The sequence below is a fragment of the Thunnus maccoyii genome, chromosome 5 (assembly GCF_910596095.1).
Source record: "Thunnus maccoyii chromosome 5, fThuMac1.1, whole genome shotgun sequence".
In the NCBI taxonomy this organism is placed as follows: Eukaryota; Metazoa; Chordata; class Actinopteri; order Scombriformes; family Scombridae; genus Thunnus; species Thunnus maccoyii.
In genome coordinates, this window is record NC_056537.1 from 35,329,010 (window position 1) to 35,351,405 (window position 22,396).

The 22,396-nt window shown below is 40.2% G+C and overlaps 1 long non-coding RNA gene across 1 annotated transcript; it reads left to right on the forward strand.

The window, feature by feature from the left end:
- Positions 1–3,339: 3,339 nt before the first annotated feature.
- LOC121898117 lies at positions 3,340–22,150 on the forward strand. The gene is made up of 4 exons (XR_006096353.1): positions 3,340–3,402; positions 3,487–3,541; positions 19,445–19,551; positions 21,871–22,150. It is a non-coding gene; the product is annotated as an uncharacterized LOC121898117 (long non-coding RNA).
- The last annotated feature ends 246 nt before the right edge of the window (positions 22,151–22,396 follow it).

A 22,396-nucleotide genomic window follows, 5' to 3' on the forward strand; every position in this document is an offset into this window, starting at 1 on the left:
GTGTGGGTGTGTTTATTTGTAATCTCCGTGAAACAATCAGAAAATAATGTTTCCTTCCTCTCATTCATTGTCCCTCTTACTACCACTGCTCGCTCTCCTCGTCCACTTTCTAGCTCGCTCGACCACTGCTTCTCTCTCTCTCTTTCTCTCTCTCTCAGTTTGCTTGGGTGTGCTCTCTCTTTCTCTCATCTTTTTTAAAATGAGTCGGGAAGCCATCAGCAGGGGAACAAGCATTTGAAACAGCTGTACTGTGATTTGAAATAGTCAATAACATTCAGTAAATAGTGAAGCTTCCCATTTCATTACTCTATATTCATGTAATAAACATACAAATATCAATTAGATGGTAATCTGCATGAGAAATAAAGAAAAAGGGAAAAAAATGGTTATAATAATCATCCGTTTATTGTGATCAATTTGACCCAGACGGATGTGATCCCTATAAGCGGTTTCCACCGTACTAACTAGCTGACTAGCTTATATGCCTATCAAGCATTTCGAAACAATCATATCAGTAGACATAGATGGTTGTTTATAATCAGTTAATGTCAGTGAAAAGGTCACATTGTGTTGATCGTAACGCAAGTTTATATCCCTCAATTCCTCAACCTGTAGATGGATGTATGAAATTTCCTCAAAAAAGGCGGCAGCTCTGCCGAAGGCCAGTCAGGTGAGAAGATTTTGCCAGTTGAGACAAATACAAATTTAAACTGGTTGATCACTCAGTAAGCCTTGAGTTCTTGTAAATCTGAGTTAAATAAAATAACCTGTTACTAAAACAGGCAAGGAAAGGGAGAGAAGGAAGATGGAAGGGACTGACAGGGCTAAAGGAGCAGGTCTGATGGAGGTTGGTGATCAATAAGAAAGAGAGTGTGAGTTGTTAAAGCTTTCGGTTAAAATTATTTTAATTATTTAAAATCTTGAGTGAGTTTGAATGAGAAAAGAATGAAGTTCTGACAAAGTTATTTTGGCTGTACTCTTAAGAAAAGTAGCATTGGGAAAGAGGCTTTTGAAACTGACAGGAATTTGGTTTTTAACCAAGTAGGGAGACAGCAGACCAGTCATCATCAGGGAAACCTCACTGCCAGAAAGTGAGAGCCCTTGGATTTGCAGCCCAGTAATATAACCTAAATACAGGCAGGCGAAAGCAACCCATGTTTACATTATTCTGCAAGTGGGCTTTAGAAATGTGAGGGGGTTTATTTGCCCAGACAAATGAGAGGACAGTTGAATCCATTTGTTTAAAGACAGACAATGATAAATATATAGGAAGGTTTTGGGAAAAATACAAGAACCTTGGAAGTGCAACCATTTTAATAGCATGCGGCCAAGGGAAGAAACCTCCAGTTCCTGATGTTAGCTTTTAGCTTATCCAGCATGACCGAAAAATTAAATTTAGGTGAAACTTTACAGGGCTCAGATTATTTATAAGAGGTATGGTTTCACTTTTCTCCAAGTTAATTGTATATCCTGACAGTTTACTAATTTAATGTAGTTTAGGATGTTGGGAACTGTAACTACTGAATCAGATAAACAAATCAATAAATCACCAGCATGTAAATTCACAAGGCTTTCAACATTAGACTCTAAAGAAGAGGTAACAACATTAATCAACAAGAACAGAAGAGGAAATATAATCTTTGGATATATTTTTTTAAAATCACAACAACTATCTACCTGTCAACTGCTAACTGCTACCTGCCACTGTTACCAACCTTCCAAAGGAGAAACTGCACTGAGGAAGCTAACAGACGAGTTATTTTGTGAAGTCAAGAAGAGAAATGAAGGGGTCCTTGTTGGTGGTATTCTCTCTCTCTCTCCATGAACTGGTGTGATGGTGGCGCGACGATGTTTGCAGCGGCCTCTCCTAGTTATGACTATGCAGTGTCTTTGTCCATGTCTACGTCTACGTCTGTGTCATTGTGTGGAGTGCATTTGTCTCATGTGGAGTGCACTGCGTTGCCTGGAGCTGCACCGGAGAGGAAACATCAAAAGCAGTGCAACAGGATGTGGTAGCTGGGCAAGTGCAGGGGAGTGCAAGCTAGGCTAACTGTTAATCCACACAAAATGGCAGGTCCAACAATCATGTTGTCTAATGTTCTCTGGACAGCAAAATGGATTATATAACTCCAACTCCGCTGGTCACTCATTGACATGCAAGAGCTGTCTACATTTAACTGAGACATGTACTTTCTTTATCCTTTCTGTTGTTGTTGCACTGCTATGAGCTGGGAGGAACAGTATTCTGTTTTTTGTGTATACAAATACACAAGAAAATGACAATAAACTAAATCTTAAATCTTGAATTACCAAATTTTATACCATGGATATCTGGGTGACCTCTGATTCCGATTACAAGAGGTTCTAAAGCAATATCAAAAAGAAGAGGGGAAAGGGGATCGCCTTGCCTTACGCCACATTACAAATCAAAAAGTTGGGATTTGTCTGTATTAGTCAGAATGCACTGGCTCCCAGTTGCTGCCCACATCTAATTCAAAACCCTGACACTCTCTTACAAAACAGAAACTAAAACGACTCCTGCCTACCCAAACTCCCTCATTCAGGAGTTACCAAACTCCTGAGAGTTCCTCTCAATTTCTAAGAAAAGGCTAAAGACCCAGCTTTTTCGCAAACACCTCTGCACTTGATGGACTGAAGGAAGAGAAAAAAACAAAACAAAACAAAACAAAAAAAGAAAAAAAATCTGCTGCAATGTATGCACTCTATGCATTGCCTCTGTGCACTGCCTGTTGGCATCTATGTCCTATTGGACTCAAACTTATCTTAACCCTGTTTGTGTTGTATCAGCTCTCAGGTGTATGTCACTTTGGATAGAAGCGTCTGCTAAATGAAATTGTAAATTGTAATTGTAGAATACAAGATACTGGATTGTAATAATTCATTTTGACCCACTGTATTAAATTCGCCCCAAACCCAAATTTTTTCAATGTCTCAAACATATAAGGGCATTCAATCTGATCAAATGCTCTCTGAGCAACGAGAGATAAAATGGCAGCTTGTGTGTCCTTTTCATTACCTGAATATAGCTTATGCAAAAGCAGATAAACATTACTGAATGAAATTCTATCAGGGATAAATCCAGTCTGATACAATTTTTGAGGTATGGCTACCCAATTTTGTGGCCAGAACTTTAATCATTACCTGATCACAATTTAAGTTTAGAGGCAAGCAAATTTGCTTCTGTGATAGATAGGCTTATAATGCCACCATCTCAGTTTTCTCCCTCCATGGAAGCTCCTCCTCCCTCTGCCTCTCACTGGCAGACACACACACCTGGAGACTATTGTCTCATTAAGAGCAGATATATAGAGGTAGCACACAGATCTCACTCTTGATGCATTTTGTCCCATGTGGCTGGGGAAGAGGCTAGTCTCCTGGAAGGTATGTTGTAAAGTTGACTTTGTTTAAACCTTGATGGAACACTTTTAAAGACTTTTACTGATCAGTTTTGCCTCTTTGCTACAGGCATTTTAAAGAACCTGTTGCCCAGGCCCTGCAGGCTGGATAACCTGCTTTGAAGGTATGACTGAGGTGTGCAGCCATCTGCCTTGACCGGTTAGGTTGACAAAGAAAGCGGGAGGGGGAAAGAAAGACACAGAAGCACAATAGCAACAATATTTTGAAATATAAACAAGTTTATATGACGTGATACCTGCCTATGGGTCCGCTGTCATAGAATCAAGGCGAACCAAGATATTTTTACTAAAAAGAATAGCAACACCTTTGGCCTTGTGAGTAAAAGGTGCTTGGAAAACCTGAGAAATCCAATTTGCTCTCAGTCTGCACTGTTCATTTACACTAATATGCATTTCCTTGAGAAAAATGTCTGGCTTCCATGATTTCAGATGCAAGAAAATGCAACACCTTTTAATTACATGGCTGAAACACTTCACATTCCATGAGACCAATGTTAGGATTCATTTTGTTGCAATCTGCAACCTCACTGTTAGATGCCACTAAATCCTAAACACTGCACCTTTCACTCAGAGATGAAGACAATCTAGCATCCACCCAAAATAGCAGAGTAAAACACAAAACATAAAAACCATATACTATGGTATACAATAGCACACTTTAACAAACCCATGAACATGCTCCCTACCCACCCCTCTGGGGTCTAACGGTATTCCCAATTTTTATATATCTTATTAAATTTGCTTTTTAAAGGCACTTGCCTATACAGTAATACTCAAGTGTTTCATATCAAAATGTTGAGAACAATCTCAGCTTTCTGAAATATGAGTCACAATTTTGACGTACAGCACTGTGTAAAGAGATCATGTGGCCCAAAACCTGAAAATTGGAATTCTAAGTTTAGAAATTCTTCATATCTCATGTGAAAACGTACCTTTACTCATGTGAACCAGTTGTTTTTGTGCTTGAAAGGGGTTTACCAAAGTATTAGGCTCACAAAAGTAGTATTATATATGAATAAAATAATAGATAAATGTATGAAAAATGTCAATTAAATTTTGTCATCGTTTTTTGAATAGAAGTACTGTCTGTCACTCTATCACCAAATGAGGGACTGAGATAACATGAACAAATAAGCATTACAGTTTCTATTTCAAACAAATTTTTATTCACACTTTCAAATTAAAAACACACAGATGTAAGGTATTTGTGCTGGTGGAGGCATTTATTCTGAGGATGACTGTGATGTGGAAGGCAGGAAGGAAGGAGGGGGTGGCCCTGGCACCTATGAATCCTCTCTGTAAAAAGAAAAACAAAACAAAACAATGAAGAACATTCATTATTGCTAAGATCATTCAAAAGGAAATAGGAAATAACTTTTACACAGAGCAAACCTTTACCAATGGACAGCAAATTTTGTCAAACAAAGTTTATGACTATTTTTACACAAATTAATTCTACGAATTGCTCATAGAAGCAGCATTTAGCCAAGATGGTCACATTTACCCACAAAGTTCAATATTACACTCACCCATCTGCAAATGGATCTCTTTTATGTTCGTATTGCTCTTCATCATGTGAATTAAAACACGGTGACTGTTGGGTGAGAGGCTGTGACGTGTGTGTCATCCTAGCCTTGTCAATTGGTTAGTTTCAAAAGACAGACGCACAAGTCCACCAATCACGCACTGTGAGCCGGGCAAGCTGTCTTCTCAGCCTATTATCTCTGGCTGTGAGTCACATATGATCTCATGAGATGCATGGATTGGGGAGAGTCTACATATTCTGGAAATAATTAATGTGATAATAACTATATTTATTAATATAAACATTGTGCGGGATGCACTGCTGCATCCTACGCAATGTTTCTTGTGCATTTTGTGATTCCCCAAATGAAGCACAAATGTCCCTCTAAGCCTGGAACTGCTAAACCCAAGTCCAGTGAGTAGCTCCCAGAAGAACGGTATCTAACTAAAGAAAGAAGCTAGCTCAACTACGCTGCCAATCATGGCTGATTGGAGTAAATGAAACAAATGGACAGTCTCACATAGAAAAAGAATCCTGTGGTTGCATAAAGTCAAACTGGACTATCTGAATGGCAAAAAGTCATGTCAAAATAGTATAATTGATCCTCTATATAAACACACAGAGTGGCATCAAAGTTCTTAGGACATGTTCTTTAAGTCATTGTTCACAAATGACATTGCCTCACCACGGTTAGTGAAAACCACTTTTCCTGAAAAGTGGGCCCAGGCAATGATGGTGCAGGGCTTGGCTCCCTCCAGGAGTGGCAATCACACCATCCAGTGTACCAAATTGATAATCACTGAAGATTGGAAGTTGAATTCCGTTGGTTTACTTCCTTGAATTCCCCTTTCTGGACATAGTGATGGTCCAGTAACCATGAATGTTTTGTGCACGTAGTAGTTTGTGATTTTATTCTGCATTGCAATGATCCATACAATTAACCATCTGCAGTTAAATACCTCTGTGGTGCCATATGTAAAATAAAAGTAGAGCTTAAAATGTGGTCTAATATTTTGTATGTGTCAAGTTATGTTTTAAGAGTATGTGCAGCTTCCCCACTTGAAAGAGACTGATGCATCTACTTGAAGGTTTTTAAATGGATTCCACTCAATGACCAAACAGCTTTTCCTTTCAGCGGTTTAGTTTTATAATTCGGTTATATAGTTCCATTAGTTCCATTAGTCAGTAAAAAATCTTTGAATACAAAAAAATTGAAAACAAAAAATATATATATATACATATGCTACTGCAAATGAATGTATAGTAGGCAACAAAAAATACATACGCATTTGTAAATATTGCAAGAAAACATTAAGCATCAGTGTCTTCTTTCACTGAATTTATACATTTTCTCACATTAAAAGTAAATAAAGCCAATGTCCACTGCTGTCATAACTTCTGGCTTAACAACAATTTATTTTAAGTAGTATTAAATTATGCAGTCCCTTTTAAACAACCCTTTTTAAGCTATCATAAGCTCATAACCTACTGTAGGTAAAAGCTGATGCAACTAACTACTATTCATGGTTGTATCATTCATTATCTCACCACATCTGTGATCAAAAGTAAACCAGAATGTACTTCAAATGCAGTTAACAATCAATACTTTTTATCATCACCATTCCCCATGCTTCTACTTGACAAGCATCACCAGATTCACAAATAGATTTAAAACCAAAAGACAATAGAATATAGAAAATAGCCAACCCATCTTGCACACATGAACACTAAAGAGTTAAATTATCGAGCAACTCATAAATGGGCTACTGACCTCCATTGCATAAAGCTAGTGCAAAACCCAAACTGGTTTGGTAGCAGCACTGATCTTCACCAGGGAAACAGTCTCTGAAATGATTTTAAAGTTCAGCATCTTACTGGCAGTCCTCCACAGTCTTCCCGCAGATCACCATAAATTATTAATAATAACAACAACAACAACAACAACAACAACAATAATAATAATAATACTTTATTTGTATATTACCTTTCATGCAAAGATACAGCCCAACGTGCTTAACAAAGCAAGAAAAACAAAACAAAAAAATAGTTTGATCACAATACAATAAAACATTAACCATTATATGAGTAACGTTTACCTAAATTAAAAGCCAAATTAAAAAATTAGGTCTTTAAATTTCCCTGTAAAAATTCCAAGGGAATATGCTGTTCTACGATCCAGGGGGAGGGTGTTGGAGGGCCCACAGATTAGGGCCATAAAAACAGAAAACAGCCTCTCCAGATTTCTTGTGGGACACTTGTGGGGAGATCTAAAACAGCAGTGGAAGATCTGAGAGTTCATGTTGGGACATAAAATGAAAGGCAGTTGCTCATATGTGAAGGATTGTATGTGCTGGATTATGTGAGGCTTTGTAGATAAGTAAAAGGACTTTAAAATCAATTGTAAAAGATACAAGTAGCCAGTGCAGGGATGGGAGCAGAGGGATAATGTTATCTCTTTTTTTGTATTTGTCAAAATCCTGGCTGCAGCATTCTGAATTAATTCTAATTTCTGAGGTGCACCAGCACTCTGTCATTGTGTCGTATTTAAGTTACAGGTTACGAGGCATCCCTGGGACAGGGTTTGTGTGACTTCAGGGAGGTTTATATTGGCTTGCATTCACCAAATAAAGTGACAAAGTATTGTGGAACACAAGTACACAGAAGTTTTGACCTGTCCTGACAAGACATACTCATTCTTGGCATAGGATTACACACCCTCTGCTGCACCTCTCCTCCCACTGTACCACACCAAGATACCAAACCAGGGCAGTCAAGGAAATAACCCCAGTTTGTGTTATACAGATTAAGTAGTTGGAAACTGGCAGTGGCAGTGTAGCAATCTGGGGAGCCAAAGTAATGAAATAGCTGTTTTCCTTGAGTGTTGATGCACATCAATGCAAGGAAATATAACAGTGACCCTCTGTTATAAATTTGTAGTCTCCAAGCTCAAGCCAAGATAACCCATCACTATGACATCATCAGGATTCAATTTTTCTGTTCAATTTTATTTATATAGTGCCAAATCACAACAAAAGTCATCTCAGGGCACTTTTCACATGGAGCAGGTCTAGACCATACTCTTTAATTTACAGAGAGAGAGACCCTACAATTCCCCCATGAGCAAGCACTTGGTGACAGCGGTGAGGAAAAACTCCCTTTTAATGGGAAGAAACCTCATACAGAACCTGGCTCTAGGTAGGCGGCCATCTGCTTTGACCGGTTGGGTTCAGAGAGAGAGAAGAGGGTGGGAGGTGGAGGGTGGCACAGAGAAGCAGAACAGCAACAACAACAACAACAGACACATGACTAGCAGCATCAAACAGCAACAGCTGGAGAAGGACAGAGGAAGGACGCCAACACTTCAGCATGGTCCATGTGGTTTCCTGGGGATGAGAAAGCACAAAGAACTCCGGGGAAGAAGTCAAGTTAGTAACATGCATTAATGGTAAAAGGATACATACAGATGGAGAAGAGGAGAGAGGAGCTCAGTGCATCAATGGAAGTCCACCGGCAGTCTAGGCCTATAGCAGCATAACTAAGGGCTGGTCCAAGGCGAGCCTGGTTGGCCCTAACTATAAGCTTTATCAAAAAGGAAAGTTTTAAGCCTACTCTTAAACATAGAGAGGGTGTCTGCACCCCGGACCTAATCTGGAAGATGGTTCCAGGAGAGGAGCCTGATAGCTGAAGGCTCTGCCTCCCATTCTACTTTTGGCGACTGTAGCCTGCATTTTGGGAGTGCAGTGCTCTAGTGGGGAAATAGAGTACTATGAGCTCTTTAAGATATAATGGTGCCTGACCGTTAAGGGCTTTGTAGGTGAGGAGAAGGATTTTGAATTCTATTCTTGATTTTACTGGAAGCCAATGCAGCAAAGCTAAGATGGGGGAAATATGATCTCTTTCTCTAGTTTTAGTCAGCACACGTGCAGCTGCATTCTGAACCAGCTGGAGAGTCTTTAGAGACTTGTTAGGGCAGCCTGATAATAATGAGTTGCAGTAATCCAGCCTAGAAGTAATAAATGCATGGACTATTTTTTCTGCATCTTGTTGAGACAGGATGTGCCTGATTTTTGCAATATTACGTAAGTGAAAAAAGGCAGTCCTTGAAATTTGTTTTATGTAGGAGTTGAAGGACATATCCTGATCAAAAAGAACTCCCAGATTCCTTGCGGTGCAGCTGGAGGCCAGGGTAATGCCATCTAGATTAGCTAAATCATTAGATAATGTGTTTCTGAGGTGTTTAGGGCCAAGCACAATAACTTCAGTTTTGTCTGAGTTTAGTAGCAGAAAATTGCAGGTCATCCAGGTCTTTATGTCCTTAAGGCATGCTTGGAGTCTAGTTAGCTGATTGGTTTCATCAGGCTTCATTGATAAATATCATCTGCATAGCAATGAAAATTTATGGAGTGTTTACGGATAATATCACCTAAAGGAAGCATATACAAAGTGAATAGTATTGGTCCAAGAACAGAACCTTGTGGAACTCCGTGCAGGTCAAGACCGTACTCTTTAATATACAGAGACCCAACAATTCCCCAACAATTCCCCCATGAGCAAGCACTTGGCGAATGCGGCACTAAGATCTAACAAGACAAGTACAGAGATAAGTCCTTTGTCTGACGCAGTCAGGAGGTCATTTGTGACCTTCACCAGTGCTGTCTCTGTGCTATGATGCGCTCTAAATCCTGACTGAAAATCCTCAAATAAACTATTGTTATCTAGAAAGTTACACAACTGATTGGCAACTGCTTTCTCAAGGATCTTAGAGAGGAAGGGAAGGTTAGATATTGGTCTATAGTTGGCTAAGACGCCTTAGTCGAGAGTAGACTTCTTAAGAACAGGTTTAATTACAGCTACTTTAAAGGACTGTGGTACATAGCCTGTTACTAAAGACAGATTGATCATATTTAGTATGGAAGTGCTAATTAAGGGTAAGACTTCCTTAAGCAGCCTAGTTGGGATGGTGTCTAAGAGACAGGTTGAAGGTTTGGATGAAGAAATTGTTGAAGTTAATTCAGGAAGGTCAACCGGAGAAAAACAGTCCAAATGTATGTCAGGTTTCACGGCTGCCTCTTGGGTTCTTGAGTTTGTGGATAAATCGGTGCCTGTTGAGGGCAGAGACTGTTGAATTTTGTCTCTAATTGTTAAAATTTTATCATTAAAGAAGCTCATGAAGTCATTACTACAGAGAGCCATTGGAATACATGGATTAATAGAGTTATGACTCTTTGTCAGCTCGGCCAAAGTACTGAAAAGAAGCCTAGGGCTATTTTTATTCTCCTCAATTAATGGAGTAATAGGTATTACAGAGAGCCTTCCTATGTTTTAAGACTATCTTGCCAGACTGAGCGAGATTCTTCCACTTTGGTGGAACGCCAAATCCTTTCCAATTTTTGTGATGTTTGCTTTAATTTGCGGGTTTGGGAGTTATACCATGGAGCTAACCTCTTATGTTTTATTATTTTCCTTTTTAAGGGGGCGCTGGAGTTGAGTGTTATTTGCAATGAGCCTGCAGCACTATCAACAAGATTATCAATTTGGGAGGGACTAAAATTAGCATAGTGTTGGGCCTCAAACCATGAGGTCACACAGAGAGGGCCTACATGTAACCTGTCAGGCCTGACCACGAGGTGCTTGTTCCTTTGTTTCCCCCGAGACAAAGGAATAGGGCCAAAATGCTGCTGACAGACAATGGGAGTCCATTGCAAACTCCATTTCCAAGGATGCTTTGCGATTTTCACACCTCAGCAGGGAACAGTTAACATACAGTCTCATTGGCGGAGACGCTCCTGCACAGCGGAGCGTCCTGATGACGCAGACGTGACATCACAGCCCCTTTAAAAACTGAACGTGCCCTGAAGCACACGCCTTTCCCATGTCACTGAGCTAGGGGTAACTCCTGTTCCTCTGTGAGTCAGCTGACTAAAGGGGGTACCCCACGCACGTGTTTTCCCCTCATCGAAGACTCCCCTCGCCGGATGAGACGAGACTTCACCCGTGTTCACCCGAACACATTCCCGGATCCGAGAGAGACTGCTGCTGCAACCAGCATCCTCAAATTCCCTCGAGAGGGAAGAGAACTTCTTCACCGAGTCGACTCTGCTGTTCTCTCCGCCACGCCGCTGAGAGCCAGCTGCCATGCTTTTCGCCGACCATGCGAGAACGGCCACTGTCTGCATCCGAGTCCAGGACAAAGCCCGACATAAAGACGGACTACACACACACCCTGCTCGCTTTCTGAAGGGACCAAGTAAAAGGCATAAGTCTGAGCAGAGGCAGTGTTAGTTGTGTGTTCCTATCAGCATCAGTTGCTGTTGTTTAGCATTTAGCTTTTAGCTTTGCTATTGTTTGTTGTGCTGTTGACGGACCGCCGAGTCCATTTTTCTCTGTTTACTCTTAGGAGTATTTTAAGTTTGCTGCCTGTTTAGTTGTGTTCACCACGCTAGACTGTTTCGTGTTTGTCCCGCTCGGGACTACTGCTGTGTTTGTGCCATCGTGAGGGAGAAAGTAAGTTGCTTTGTCGGTCAGAAACCAGACAACGTGCGTTACAGACTGTCGGTCGTACACACGCTGTCTGTGGACAAAGGAACCGCTTCTCTTCCTCTCCCGATCGCTTTCTCTCCTTCTTCCCTCTCTTCTGACTAACACATACACGTGCGCGCACACACATACACGCATTGACATCTTTTTGCACATCTGATGGTCAGATAATGTCGGACAAAGCTTCGCTTTGTCTTTCCTTATCCGCCATTAGACACGTGTGTTTTTCACAGAAGTGGGTGAGTGCAAGACGCCGACCACCAGACGGCGCCATCTTGCTTCTGTCTAACCAAGACACCGCCATATTTCTGCCATCCGGTTCTGATGCGACGTGACTTCCTCCCATAGTCACGTCCGTGTCGCAGACCGACGACGTCAGCACATCAGGCCTCGTCGCCATCTTGACACACCACACGCTCGCACACGCACGCACACACACACATGCATTCCCCTGCGTGTGTTCAACCCTTTACATAGCTGTTGTGTTTTGTTTGGTATGATTAGATTTTAGAATAGTTGTTCATTGAATGAAGCATTTGTTAACTTTGTTAATTTTGCTAAGTTTAATAAACACTGTTATATCTTTAAAGAGAAGTTCTTCTGTCATTATTGTGTGTAACATTGTGAAAAGTGGCTGATTGAAGGAGTCAGAGCTCGAATTCACCCTTCTTTGTTCTCCCTTGAGTGTTGATATCTCTCAGATATTAACATCCTAGGTGAACTCCCATTTATGAGACTACCTGGTTTGGTTATTGGTCCCGGTTTCCGGGTGGTGCCCCGTATTTGTTAATTCATTTTAATAATTCTATTAATTGTTATAATTAGTTAATTATCTTTGATAATTGATAATTATTGCAAACAATCAACTGTGTTCCTCACAGATCCAACAGTTGATGCCCGAATTATTGATTAAGGTTAACAATATCTGAATTATTGCTAATAATCAAACGCACTACTGCCCGTCCCAACAGTGGCCATAGAATATCTGCTGAGATTGTGTTGTACTCTTTGTCTTGCTTCCCTCACTGTCATTTGTTGAACAAGAACATGGTCTATCACAGTTGCTCGAATTTGATCTGAAATTACTGTTCTTGGTCTTGCCCTTCCTTGTCCTCATCTTCTTTCTCCTTGTCCACCTCTTACACACACTCTTTCTCCTCTGCCTCTCAGATTGTTTCCATCCATTGTTGGTATCAACCTTCAACTCACCTGTGCCGCCTGTGCATTCTGAACCGACTTATATTGGTTTCATGACATCATTAGCAATAAGTGTGAACAATTTAGAGTTGTAGTGTCTAAGCTATGATTCATTTATCATGATTCATGATATCATTTGTGCTGTAATTGTGGACATCTGCCACCTGTGGTTACCATTATGCATCAGAAGTGTCACTATGTAAAATGTGTTTTAGTGAGTGAGAATTTTTTTAGAGTTTTGCAAAAAGAGTAAATGAGATCTGCAAATTGTTTCATACTAGGTGAAAGGTTTTGCCAAAAGATTGATCGATTCAATAAATGAGTTCAGGCCACTGAGCATTTGGTTTGAAGAATGGGGTTTCGTGTTATAGCAGTTCAGAAAAACTGAAAAATTAGTAAAGCAATTTGAATATGTTCAACAGCAGAACAATGGTGCTTTAAGAAAATATAACCTGCACCATCGTTCTTTTGGTGGTTTCTATAATATTTTGTATAGTTGCCTAGTTGGTATATGTGTGGGGATGAGTGTGATTGACGAAATGAGTAAGACAGCCTGCCTTCATCATTAGCATGATCAAAATACAGAAGTTCAGGTGCAGTTTTCAAACACCTGCAGCCATTTACAGTTATTGCTGCTTTCTCATCTGCAGGAAACCCCATAAACCGTGCCGGTGTGGGGATGTCCTCCTTTTGTCCTCCTTCTGTCCTTCTCCAGCTGTTCCTGCTGTTGTTGCTGTTTGTTGTTGCTAGTCATGTATCTATTGTTATTGTTGTTGTTGTTGTTGTTGTTGCTGTTGTTGTTCTGCTTCTCTGTGTCCCAAACCCCCCACCCCCTTCTCTCTCTCTCAATCCAACCGGTCAAAGCAGATGGCTGCCCACCTAGAGCCGGGTTCTGCTTGAGGTTTCTTCCCATTAAAAGGGAGTTTTTCCTTACCGCTGTCGCCAAGTGCTTGTTCATGGGGGAATTGTTGGGTCTCTCTCTCTGTAAATTAAAGAGTATGGTCTAGACCTGCTCTGTGTGAAAAGTGCCCTGAGATGACTTTTGTTGTGATTTGGCGCTATATAAATAAAATTGAATTGAATTGTTAACCGAAAAAGATGCAAAACAACTGCAATTAATATAGACATATCTGTCTCCAAATGCTAACTCTATCTCTAAATTCCATTTCATGTGAGCTGAATGAGATGAACAGGCAGGTCTGGATGAATGCTGAAGCTGTTAAAAAGCCTTTAGAAACCTTTTTCTCCTGTGAGGGTGTGGTACATCACCTTATACACACACACACACACACACACACACACACACACACACTCTCTCTCTCTCTCTTGTTTCAGTGATGGAAGGTAGGAAGCCATCATTGATGACTCTCTAAATGCTGATCATTAGAGTTCCCATAATATAGTTTGATGCAGACAGTAATTGATAGCAGCTGACATGATGTGGATTGTGTAAGATGTAATGGAATATAACTTTTTAGAGTGAGAGTTTTAGAGTCATCTGTCTTAGATTTACTCTTTCTCTCTCTGACCGCCATCAGCTCCTCTTTCTCTCTCTCTCTTTTTCAGTCTTTTGTTAGGTAAATGAGGAGAGGTTGACCCCATTCTCATTTTGCAGCCACCTGCTGGCTGATGGAAGACAGAAAGAAATTACGGGCTGAATGAATGAATGAGACAGAGGGAGAGAGCCAATGAATAGTTTTTTTTTCTACTCAACAATGCCTGACTTCTGAATTTGCAGTGTATGACATTTTTGGTGGTACCTTTGGTTGTAATGTGTCTGGTATTTGTGTGTGCGCTAATATTGCAATTTTCTCTATATTCTTTGGTTTGAATACTGGTTGCCAGTTCATTGCCAGTTTCTATTCCTATCCTCTCATGGAGACCGAACTTAACTCCACACAATCCTCGTTGACTCATACAGTTGTAAATCTTTCCCTTTGCAACCAGAAATTTGCACTTGAACAGCAGTTTCATTTTGACATGATAGGCTGATGGTAATTTGCTGTTTCACCACGTGCCTTCAGAACAGCTTCAGGTCTCCTTGTCATATATTCTTTAAGGAACTCCACTGGGGGGATGAACAGCATTCCTCTAAAACATATTCCCTCACTTTCTGTTTTGATGATGGTGGCTCAGAGTGCTGGCTACATGGCAAGATGTACCAGCAGTGTCTTGATGTATCTGTTTGTATCAGGATACATGTAAACTGTCCTATTTTCCAACCCAACTCTCCACAAAAGCAGCCATTTTATCACATTTATCAAATCAACACATGCCAGCTATCATACCTTTACTACTTCTGTCTATATTGTGTTTGGTGGGCATGTGATATGCCTGTATATGTTGTACTTAAAACCCACTCCAAAATCTCCCATAGGTGTTTAACTGGGCTGAGACATGGTGATTGCAAAAGGCTATAGCATATGTTTGACATAATTTTCAGTGAGCCCTTGTGCCCTATATGGAAGCATACTCTTTCCACAGGTTTTCCCTTCCTTTTGCCACCCATCTGCAGGTCTTAACTGCCATTCCTCATGTCTTTTCATTTTCTCATATCTCAAATCTTCTTTTATTTACTTTTCATTGGTTCAACACCTGAATGCACTTCATGGACATTGATCTTGACCCGATGTGATGGACATGAAGCAATAGTTAGATGCTGTTCCCAAAAGGGAACTCCTTTCGCCATCCTCCATATGGTCAAAATGGGAGACACTGGTGAACCCATGGTGCAACCACTTTTCTGTCATTGTTATTGAAGTAGTTGATGTTTAAGCCAAGCCAAGCATGATGATCTCAGAAATCAAGTCTTTCTCTCTTGACCTGATCTTGTGAATGCCATACATGCCTTTATATCATCTTGGTTGGACTATTGTAATTCATTGTATTCAGGGTTAAGCCGAAAAACAATCTCACGCCTTCAGCTAGTGCAAAACGGAGCTGTGCGGCTTTTATCAAATACAAGAGGACAAGATCATATCACTCCTGTTTTAACCTTTCTTCACTGGTTACCAGCCAATTTTATAATTAGGGCCCACCAAATTTGGCACACACATCAGGTGCGGTAAAAAATTTGATAAAATGTAAAAAATTAACCCCCAAAGTGACAAAATGTGCTCTCTAGTGCCACCTATGTAACTAAAATGGACGCCACAGCCCGTAGGAATGTCATAGAGAGATCAAACTAAAACTCAATTATTCATCTCATCAAGACCTACAAATCATACACTGACACCCCTGACCTAAATCCAACAGGAATTCTGCAATTAGCCTGTCAATGTAAGACTTTGCCTCAATTTTGGCCTCTGAACAAACACTATCTCCTCAGAGGGCGTTAATGGTATCAGCTTCAAATTTTAATACATGACTTATGACACTGTGCTGAAAAAAGCTGTTAAAAACTCGAGCGGTTTGGATTTTATAAGCCCTGAAAGTTGCAGTGCCACATCACATCACATGTACCCCTTTCAATGTAAATGAATGGAGGAGGCATGGACTTTGTGTCAAACAAAGGCTTCTGACATCTAAACTATAAGTCTGACCACTTTCAAACCTGTATCAATGGATTCCCCACGAAATTTCCTACCAAAAAATGTGATTTTTAGTGTAAGATTTGGCCAAAGTCATGGGATTTATGAGGAGATTTCACAAGAGGAGTGACGTTCTCCTCTCCAACTGAGAGAGAGAGAGAGAAAATAGGAGGGGGGGTGGGTGCGGAGGTTGAATGGAGCTCATTTTTGTAGGATACAGCAGAAAGGTCTATATACATACAGTACATTATATACAAACTTTGTATGAAGTTTGGTGTTATTATCATTTATTTTACAATAATTATAGGTCTTATATGTATAATTCAGTAGTGGGGATGACCTATGAGGGGAAGGGAAAAAATGGAGTGAGAGTGACAGTTTAGTGATAAAGTGCTGCAGAAAAATAAAATCAAAACTAAAATTTTTAGCTCTGTACTGCAGTTTTTCCTTTATTAGGGCCCAAGCACCTAGTTCACTCACACTCTCCATTCAAATATATTATTTTTCTGTGTCCAGCTGCAGTTACTTATTGTCTCTACACACCTGACAGTACACATTTCAATCAAACTTTGACCAGGTCATGTGGGTTAAAAGTCTTTACTTTTCTAAAATTAGACTTGATGAAAATTAGGTAATTAATTTGTTTTACACACAAACTCATCAAGAGTTTTCAATTTACTAATTGAAATGCAAGTGAATGGGCCCAAAACTTGCATCATTTTGATGACACAGGTGTGAGCAAGACAGCCATGTCTCACCCTGCAGAAAATTCTCATCCTCACACCGTTGAGATTTGATGTTTTGGCATGACAGAGGAAGTTGCTATAACTTTATTGTAAATGGTCCAGTCTGCACCAAACCTCTCCCGGCCTGAACACGTCTACATGACATTATTCCATCATTGATGCAAACCGGCTGAATAGCGCCTCCTTCGAAATTTCAGCAAAGCAGCCCCAGCAGCGGCCAAAACAGTGGACAAAGGAAGTGATGTGTATCTTCTTGCACTGTCTGAAAGCAGCCTGGGTCTGACGACATCTACATGCCCATAACAGAAGCCCTACACTGCGGCCTGACGTGAACAGAGGCGCAAGGGCCCATTCAACGCTGCTTGCAGCTTTAATTGATTTTAAGATTTTACTGATTACCTTTAAAGCACTTCATGGATTAGTGCCCAGCTACACTGCTGAGTTATTACTCCCTACAAGCCAGAGCACAGCCTCAGATCTTCAGGCAGGGTTCTTCTGGCTGTTCCTAAGTCATGGCTCAAGACTAAAGGTGACCGGGCTTTTGCATTCAAGGCCCCTCAACTCTGGAACTGCCTGCCTGAAAATCTGAGGCTGCAGAATCAGTGACATCTTTTAAATCGCTTCTCAAAAATGTTTATTTAATTGATACCACAGTGCTTTATTTCCAACATGTCTTATCTGTTTTATTCCTACTGTTGTTATTGTTTTTATTTTATGATCATTATTTTTAATCTTACACCGGGGGTATTTTATTCAGTCGTATTTGATTTTATTTACTGCTTAATTGTAGTACATGTTTTAACCATGAAAGCACTTTCCAATCTCACTTCTATTTTGAAAAGTGCTATATAAATAAAGTTTATTATTATTATTATTATTATTTCTATTATTATTATTGTATTCTATGGTCCTCACTATCGCAGTGGTCATATACATATGTGAAAGGAAAAGAACACCTTATTTTCATCTATGTCTAGTTTTACCTTTTAAACCTGGAGTCCCTGGAGTTTTGGATGTGGTTTGAAATGTTGTCAATAAAAGGAGCTAAAATAGTTTTTAGGTGTTTTTGGCAATGGTGTATGTCAGGTATGATGCTGCTAATGATAGGCCCGAGTGAGGATCCCTTCTTGTGTATCTTAGGGAGTCTGTATCAGCATGGGTAGACTTCCCTGGGATAGATGCATTTTCTCCATCTGCTGTTACCATCCATCCGTATATTTTCTCTACCTGCTTTATCCTGTGTATGTTCACATAGAACTGGAGCTTGTCCAAAAGCACAGTGAGAGGCAAGCTGCAAGCTGGACAGACTGCCAGTCTATCAATTTGACAAACATGAGCAGTAAACCAATAACACTTACTGTCTATGCCTATGGGCAATTAAGGGTGCTTTTACACCTCATTGGTGCGGTACACATTGGTTCAGCCTGTCGAGGCTAGTGTGAACATTGTCATTCCTCATTAAAAAGTGAGTGTAACATAGCGACCACACAGCAACACCCCACCCCATTCTATTTAGATGCATGACAGCTTGTTTTCATCCTATGTTTTCATACTTTTTATGTATCATTATTTGTGACATATAGTCCTCATGATAAAACACATTCAAAAACAAAAGCAGAAACATCAAAGAAATACACTCTGAATTGAAAACATTGCAGCAGTGCAGGTGGTGACTGACATGTTTTCCTTTCTGGGCTGACAAGGGGAATGTGCTCGCTGCTGTGATCAATGCACACGACAAACTTGTATATATGACCTGATTCAGCTCCTTTGCTGATGATACCAGCTCTCGTCAACAGCCCTCGTTCTCCTGTTCATGCTGAAGTGCTACCCATGTGCCAAAGAATACCAAAAAAAACGCTTGGGGGCTTCGGGGCTTGCCAGATTCAATCATGTACCAGAGTATGACAGTACATTTAGTGCTTGTTAGCCTGCGGATACTATTACTGGCTGCCTGCTGAGTTTATTTCTGCGTCACTGTTACTGTAAGAAGTGAGTTTTTGTGGATTGACTGTAAAAGTAATATATGGGAAGCATCAAGTCAATTATCACAAGTGACTAGCTTGTACTAGCATGCTACTGATTAGCTCGCTAGCCACAGTATCTCACTAGTCTGCCCTGCAAGTAGTACCTACCTGTCCAAAATTAACTTTTGAATGAAAGTTTGATGAAAAAATATCCTCCAGCCAAGCATATTTTTTAGCAGCCAAAATAATAAGTTGCCTTTTTGTGTCACATATACATTAATTTCAGTATGTTTCATTGAGATAATAAGGTATTATGCTGAACACAAACTTAAAGAAGAGGCCAGAGCAAAATTTCCATAAAATAAATCAGTAAACATGCATTATCAAAGCATGTTAGTACAGTCCAATATTTTATGTTCACCAATGTGGTACACAATGTTGTATGAAGAGATTTTGTTTTTGGTATAAAGTAAAAAGATGTCAGACAGTTTTTTATGTCTTACAGGTGAATCAGGGAAGTTAGCCAACAAAAACAAACATCTGCAGGGATTAAAGTTCTCCATTGCTACAACTGATTTACATCATTTGGGCTAAAGAGAGAGAGAGAGAGAGGTAACTTCCCATTCATTCTCTATCTTGTTTGTGGACTTCAATGGTGTGGTGTGGACAACATGTGTGTGCATGACACAGACCAGAGCGGAATATCAAAACACAGAGCATAGCTCAACTTTAGAATAGTTCCAAGTAACAGATCAAACATTTGAATTCCACATGATGGAATAACAACGGTGAGATTCATATTATTGTTGTTGAATGTTGAATCAGTGAAAATGAGTTAGATGCACATAAAAAACACATACAGTTGAAGTCGGAAGTTTACATACACTTTAACCAAATACATTGAAACTAAATTTTTCACTGACCTTTGAACCTTTGATCATAGTTAACATTCCCTGTCTTAGGTCAGTTACGATCACTGCTTGATTTTAAGAATGTGAAATGTCAGAATAATAGTAGAGAGAAATTATTTCAGCTTTTATTTCTTTCATCACATCCCCTTTAGGATCAGGTGTTCACATACACTTAGTATTTGGTAGCATTGCCTTTAAACCTTTTCAACTTGGGTCAAACATTTTGGGTAGCCTTCCACAAGCTTCTTACAATAACTTGCTGGAATTTTGGCCCATTCCTCCTGACAGAACTGGTGTAACTGAATCAGATTTGTAGGCTTCCTTGCACGCACACGCTTTTTCAGTTCTGCCCACAAATTTTCTATTGGATTGAGGTCAAGGCTTTGTGATGGCCACTTCAGTATCTTGACTTTGTTGTCATTAAGCCCTTTTGCCACAACTTTGGAAGTGTGCTTGGGGTCATTGTCCATTTGGAAGACCCATTTGCAACCAAGCTTTAACTTCCTGGCTGATGTCCTGAGATGTTGCGTCAATATATCCATTCAATTGTCCTTCCTCATGATGCCATCTGTTTTGTGAAGTGCACCAGTCCCTCCTACAGCAAGCCACCCCTACAACATGATGCTGCCACTCTCGTGCCTCAATGGCCGGGATGATGTTCTTTGGCTTGTGAGCGTCCCTCTTTTTCCTCCAAACATAAAGATGGTCATTATGGCCAAACTTCATGTTTTGGTTCATCAGACCAGAGGACATTTCTCCAAAAAGTAAGATCTTTGTCCCCATGTGCAGTTGCACACTGTAGTCTGGATTCTTTTATGGCAGTTTTGAAGCAGCGGCTTCTTCCTTGCTGTGCGGTTTTTCAGGTTATATAGGATATAGGACTTGTTTTTACTGTGGATATAGATACTTTTGTTCCTGTTTCCTCCATCATCTTCACAAGGTCCTTTGCTGCTGTTCTGGGATTGATTTGCACTTTTCACACCAAAGTATGTTCATCTTTAGGAGACAGAACACATCTCCTTCCTAAGCGGTATGATGGTCCCATGGTGTTTATACTTGCATACTATTGTTTGTACAGATAAACGTGGTACCCTCAGGCATGGTACCTTCAGGAAATTGCTCTCAAGGATGAACCAGATTTGTGGAGGTCCCCCATTTTTTTTCTGAGGTCTAGGATATCAAGAAAAGAGGCACTGAGTTTGAAGGTAGGCCTTAAAATACATCCACACACAATTAGCCTCAGAAGCTTCTAAAGTCATGACACAATTTTTTCCTAGCTGTTTAAAGGCACAGTCAACTTGTATATGTAATGTGCTTGTTTATGTAGTGCATGTAAACTTCTGACCCACTGGAACTGTGATATAGTAAATTATAAGTGAAATAATGTATCTGCAAACAATTGTTTATTGAAAAAATTACTTGTGTCATGCACAAAGTAACCAACTAGCCAAACCTATAGTTTAACATGAAATCTGTGGAGTGGTTAAAGAATGATTTTAATGATTTCAACCTAAGTGTATGTAAACTTCCGACTTCAACTGTACGTGTATCTACGCTGTTTAGGGACAAACGTGTAATTTCCTCTGAGCCATCATGCCAGATATTTTATAACATGACTACTTTGGTACAAATACGTACCCACCAGTGTGGTGGATAGCCTTCAGAGATTTACTCGCCAAATGGAAAGTCTACCCGCAGTTGGTGCTTGGCAGGTGTTAATTTTGGACCCTGCCTCCACACCATATTTTAATGTATTTTGCATTAGCGAAAGTTCAGTCAGGAAGACTATCTTTTGCATGCTCAGGTTGTTAGTATTATTTCTCAAACCATCTGTCATTCCCATCCCTAATGCATGCTCACTTATAAATCCTTGCTGTCATTCCACTGGGTGTCAATTAAGACATCAGCTTTTCACATCAGCTGATCACATCTAACCAATAGCACGGTGACACACCTTTATTTGTCAGCCTATCATATTGCAGCTGTCTTTAAAAATAATAAATTTCCTTCTCTGCCTTAGTTCTTTCATGCTGCCATTTTGTGCACCCCACCACCTCCCCATCAGTGCCCAGTCTTCGCAGATTCGTCAGTGCATCGCCTCGTCAACCTCATCAGCCCCAGCAGAAGTCATCAGCCACCACCACCACCAGTGTCTGGACTCCATGGGGGGATCTATCTTGCTGCTGCTCAGGACTGACGTTCTACGATTCAAAATCTCCCTGTAGAGTCTAAGTGCCAAAGACTTTTGTCAACACTTAATCAGCAATATCATCTGTATAATAAACAATTATTTTGCTTTATTCACTTGTCTCTCCTGATTGAACTGTCATATGACAGACTTTGAATGACCCAGATAGTTTTAATACCTGGGACTCCTCACCTGTCAGTAGAAGTGATCCTTCTGGAGCAGTATAACATCTTTAAGACTAAAACCAAAAATCCACTTCTTTTGTAATTATTATATGCGTCTATGACCTGGATTACTGAAAATCGTCATACTGTACACTCTTTATCACATTCAGGTGCACCAGGGATCATTTGGCAAA